Raw genomic sequence first — 6,000 nt, 5'->3', positions numbered from 1 at the left:
GATTCATGCATTGCTTTAGAACCGGAGCGAGACAAATTGAAAAGAAAAATGAAAACATTGCCATTTTTATTTTTGTTTTTATTAAACTGCAAAAATAAATGAAAAATAGGGAACACCGCTTTTAACTGAAAAACATCCATTTATTTATGATGCAAATTTGCAAAATGAAACATGAGGTGGCCCTTACAATGAACCATTACGTTTCGGGCAAAACGTATGGCTTCCATGCAAATAAAATCGAAAACAGGAAAATATTACTCTTCCAGCAGAGTGACCGTGATGATCTTTTCAGCCTTCCAGTTCTGGACTCCCATCCCTGGTGCGCACGGCTTTATCCACCGATCCATTTCGCAGTCACTGTCAACTTCCTCATCCACCATACAGATGTGATCTGGATCCAGCATTCCAGCACTGGTGAATGTGAACGATGTACGGTGTCCTCTGCCTTGTCCTGACGAGCCTCGGCCCGGCTGATAACCCACTCCGAATCTGTCTTTCTTGGCGGAGATATCCATCATCTTTCCCCAACCCGGAGCTTCTTCACTCTTCACCACCTCAGCGGCCTGCTTATATGAAGAAATGGACGGCTTCTCCTCTTCTTTCGCAAAAAGAGCATTCTCCACCTTAACGGTTTCGAATGCTTGACTCGGGGTCTCCCATATCTCACCGTCCATCTCCACGTACTTGAACGATGAAAGGTGGCTGACGAAGATGTCTTCTTCTCCGTAAACGGTGACGACCTGCCCGTCCCAGATATACTTCAGTTTCTGGTGCAAAGTCGAAGTCACTGCCCCAGCAGCATGAATCCACGGCCTACCCAACAGGCAACTGTATGCCGGCTGAATATCCATGACATAGAATACCGACTTAAACACCTCAGGTCCGATCTTCACCGGGAGCTCAACCTCTCTGAACACCGCCCGTTTCGACCCATCAAAAGCCCTCACTATCAGGTCAGTGGGCGTCAGGATCAACCCTTCACAATTCACCTTTGCAAAGGCTTTCTTTGGCAATACATTTAAAGAGGAGCCGGTATCAACTAACACGTGCGAAAGCACAACCCCTTTACATTCCATCGCAATGTGTAGAGCCCGGTTATGATTCCTCCCATCCACAGTCAGATCCATATCGGTGAAACCCAACCCGTGGCTGGCATGAATATTAGACACCACCGTCTCCAACTGATTAATCGTTATTTCCGGAGGAACATAGGCTCTCTTCAGAATTTTCAGCAAAGCCTCTCTATGCCCCTTAGAGCTCAGCAATAGCGACAAGATCGAGATCTTGGATGGAGTCTGCTGCAGATGGTCAACAAGCTTGTACTCAGACTTCATAATGATTCTTAAAAATTCCTCCGCTTCATCATCAAGTTCCTTCTCCGACCCACCAGGCGCCGGTGTCACCACAGGAGTACCTTCATTGATTACTGCTTGTTTTCCTTTTTCCCTGGCTAAAGCCTCAGCCTTTTCTTTCTTTTCTTTTTCTCCTTCCTCACTTCTCAAAGCCTCCGGTGCAAATAACCTCCCACTACGAGTGAAACCACTAGGTCCGGCATTATCCACCCTTGAAACGGTGGTTTCACTTGCAGCTTGGTCTTCCACTTTTTCTCCATTACAATAAACTTCCCCACCATAATGCCACGGCACGGCATCATCTTTGTCATAAGGAATCGGCCCAGGTACCGTGATAGTAACTGGAGCCACCTCAGCCAGAGTTGACAAATCAACCGGGTCGAAGTAAATAGTTATGGTGGAGACTTCTTCCTTCCCCAAATCCACCTTCTCGAACCCGAGGCTTCCTTCGTCCATCAGCCTCTGGATAGCCTCTCTCAACAATATACACCCCTCAGAAGTAACAGTGCACGCAGCACAACCAACACCACAGCCCGGAAAGACCCCATTCAACAACAACTGCCTCTTGACCTCAGCCAACGGAGTCTTCAACTGGTCAACAGACAACAACCCAATTCTGCTTTCCTCAGAAATTGCATTCACCCCCATTTGACCATGCGCGGGCATGGGATTAGCATTCACATTGGGAGATGGAGCAAAGTTGATTGCTTTTGAATCCACCAGGTCTTGAACCACATGCTTAAAAGCTTTGCAGTTTTCTACGTTATGCCCAGGAGCACCTGAGTGAAATTCACACTTCGCATTCTCATCAAAACTGGCTGGGCTCTGATCAGGTCTCAAAGGTGCCAAAGTTCTCAGTTGTACCAACCCCAGATCTTTCAACTTCTTCAACAAGAAAGAATAGGTCATAGGTGGCCTATCAAACTGTCGATCATTCATTCTCCCCCTGACTTGATACCTAGCCCTCTGCGGTCTTTGCTGAAACGGTTGACGCTGCTGTTGCGGTTGTTGTTGCTGCTGTTGTTGCTGTTGTGCAGGCTGATTATCAGCAGGAATAGTTACCGCAGCAGTGTGCTGAAAGTAACGATCCCTACTTTGTCCTCTCTGAGCGTATACAGCACTGGTATCACCCTCTTTCTTCCTTTGGCCATTTCCGAAGGGCTTCTTCGATCCTGATGACGAAGCATTACCCTAAATCTTCCCCAACTTCAGCCAACTCTCTATTCTTTCCCCGGCCACCACAATATCAGCGAAGTTGGTCACCGGGCAACCGACCATCCTTTCAGCAAATGCCCCCTGAAGGGTACCCATAAACAAGTCAGACATCTCCCTATCCACCAATGGAGGTTGAACTCTGGCAGCCAACTCCCTCGACCTTTGAGCATACTCTTTAAACCCCTCGTTAGGCTTCTGACACATACCCTGCAGTTGGGTACGACTAGGAGCCATATCAGCGTTGAATTGATACTGTTTAAAGAAGGCATCGCCAAGATCTCGCCAGCTCTTAATGTCGGAAGACTTCAGCTTGGTGTACCATTCCAAGGATCCTCCAGACAGACTGTCCTGGAAGAAGTACATCCACAGCTTCTGATCCATAGTGTATGCAGAAATCTTGCGGACAAAGGCCTGAAGGTGAGTCTCTGGGCAGGAACTCCCATTGTACTTATCAAATGCGGGCGCCTTGAACTTCTGTGGGATCACAATCCCCTCAACCAGCTCCATATTCGACATGTTCACAACCCCTGGAGTGGCATAGCTTTCTAGAGCTCTGATTTTCTCTGCCAACAACTGAATTTCTTTATTGGGTGGCTGGACACCATACTGCCCAAACGGCTCATTATGCATGGAGAATTGATCAGCTTCCCTGTCTTCCTCTCTATCATCCTCAACCCCAAAGAATGGAGGAAACAGACTGTCCTTCATATTATGACCCATCGGACCAGGTTGACCCCCTGTGGCAGCACCAAAACCACCAGCATTATTCACTACGCCCACAGTCGTTCTCTTTCCACCTTCCCTAGAACCACCAAGCCCCTGGTTGGAGACACCATCCAGGTTGACACCGTTGTTGGCAGCTGAAGCCCGCTCGAGCTTCTCAACTTTATCAGCCAGTGCCTTCTGACCAACTGCAAAACCCTGCATGATATTAATCAGCTCATTCATCTTTTCCTTCAGCTCGAGAACATCTGTATTTGGTAGATCCATCAGTCTGGGTGTATTGCGTCTGGTGAAATATCTGTGAGGACGTGTTGAGTGCAAAGGTACAACTCTACGAGCACGAGCAATGATTCCTGTAACAATCAAGCACGTTAGAACTGATACCTGCAAAATAAAAAAAACAAGTTATTATGATTATGCATGAATGCAATGTTTATCCACATGAGGAACACTCTGTCTTTTGATCTTGGCTTCATCGAGACAAATAATAATCCGGCAGCAATATTCTGACATTCATCATTTGATTTCCTCATACAAATCAGAGATATATGATTTAGCAAAATACCACCCAACCATGTGTGTGCTGTGTGAAAGCATACAGGAAAGCAAATAAAGCTTTAAGATCAATCATTGAATGAAAATAACCATCGCATATCAAAAGTGCACAATAGATGCCATAGTCATACATCAGAGCTGATACAAGTCAAATACAATTCTCCAGAATCAGAAAGGAAATACAAGCAAGTGAATTCTGTCAACAGGCCTGACGGTAATCCACACAAATGAGAAAGGTCTAGCCTGACGAAGGTCCCACATAAGGCCCTACATCATCAACCATCCTAGCAAACTCTGCGGCGAACCTGAGCTCGGTATTCTCCTGCTGCAATCTCCCCACCTCCTTCTGGTGAATTTTTATCTGCCTGAAGTAATGATCTCTCTCAGCAATGTAGTGATCTCTCTCGGCAATGATCTTCGCTTTCTCCGCTTCCCATTCTACTGCAAGGGCTCTGCCTCTGGCATCTCTCTGATCTCTCACAAGGATTTGCCTCCTCTTCTCATCTTCAATGACCCTCAAGGCTCTGGCTAGCTTCTCCTTGGTGATGTCGTGCTCCCTCGTGGACGACTCTAAAGCTTGGCTAACCTTACCATAATAAGCGGTATCCATCTCAAAGCGCTTCACCACAATAGCATGTCTCTTATCCTGATCTTCCATCCTCCCTCTGATCTCCTGATTAGTCATCTGAACCCGAGCAACCCTCATCTCTAATTCAGTCTTCTCTGCCTGTAGCTGATCTCTCTCTCTCTTCATCTCTAAGAATTCTTCCATACTGACAGAAGAAGGAGATTCCTCAATCAACGGATACCAAGGATCAACCATAGGAAATGGTAGACAAGTAAGCTCCACTCTCTTGCTGAGCCAGTCATCAAACGGAGGAAAAGACCTGTTATTAGCTCTACCCCAAGAAAACTTGCCTTTCCTTTGAATGCTGCGCCATGCATCAGATACTTGCCTCAACCTGGCCTGATTGCCCTCAACCAGGAAATACAAAGTTTCCTGAATCTCACTCTTGAGAGGAGGAACCTCCATAGCGAATCCCATTTGTCTCTTAAGAAGTGTCGGGTTATAATTAATGCAACCCTGCACTCCTATAAGAGGCACATTGGGAAAACTCCCACAACTGCAAATGAAGTCCTGTCCAACCCCGCTACTGTGAGTCCAAGCTATGTCTTTGGCCCGCAAACCCATCAGCTTGGTCGCCCAATTGACCGTATGGTCGAGAAGAACAAAAGCACCCCTGGAAGGCAAATATCCCATGAACCATTTGTATAATAGCTGAGCACAACACCTGATCAGTCCCCCACGCCTCTTCTCGCTCTGATGGTGGACCGAGTAATAGACATCTCCAACCAAAGTAGGAATAGGATTCCTCTGAACAAACAAACGGATGACATTAATATCCACAAAGTTCTTCTGGTTGGGGAATAGGATGATACCATAGATGCCCACAGCAATCAAAGCACAGACAAATTTCCAGTTACCCAACTCAGCATGCTCCTTGGCCTTTACCCCTAGGAAACTCAGATGAAAACCAGGCAACTTCCCCTTCTCTTTCAAACCCCCTTTAATCATCTCCAGACTCAAATAAAGAGCACGGGATATCCCACCAATGTCAGGTTCTTCCTTAGTAGCATAGAAAGGAACCTGATTTCTGATCTGAATGCCCAAGATACCAGCATAGTCCTCCATTAAAGGCCCTAATAAGTAATCCGGGAACATAAAACACCTCAAGCCTGGGTCATAGAACTGGAGAAGAGTATGGATGGCACTCCTATCCCTGTCAGTGAGCCTGAAAACCATCTTCAGAATACCCCCATACATCTCACGAAACAACCCCACATGGTCGGGCGTAATCAATGCTATCATATCCTTCAGCATACCAATCTCTGGATCAAAGAAACTGTAGACAACATCGTCTTTCAAACCGGGCCTCATATCTGAGCAGAGAAGTCTCTCAACCAGGATCTCAATCGAAAATGTCCCTGCATATGGATAAACATGAGTTAGATGCGAATAAATGCAAAATGTGAATGATGTTGATGTATGAATGCAATGCATTGTGCCATCCTCCAAGTCATCTGAACATCTGTTGCACTGAAACCTGATCTCTGAACTGATCACAACCATCTGAAGGAATATGTAACCACAAAT

This window comes from Lathyrus oleraceus, chromosome 3, assembly GCF_024323335.1.
Source record: "Lathyrus oleraceus cultivar Zhongwan6 chromosome 3, CAAS_Psat_ZW6_1.0, whole genome shotgun sequence".
NCBI classification, from domain to species: Eukaryota; Viridiplantae; Streptophyta; class Magnoliopsida; order Fabales; family Fabaceae; genus Lathyrus; species Lathyrus oleraceus.
Note: the sequence above shows the minus strand (reverse complement) of the source record.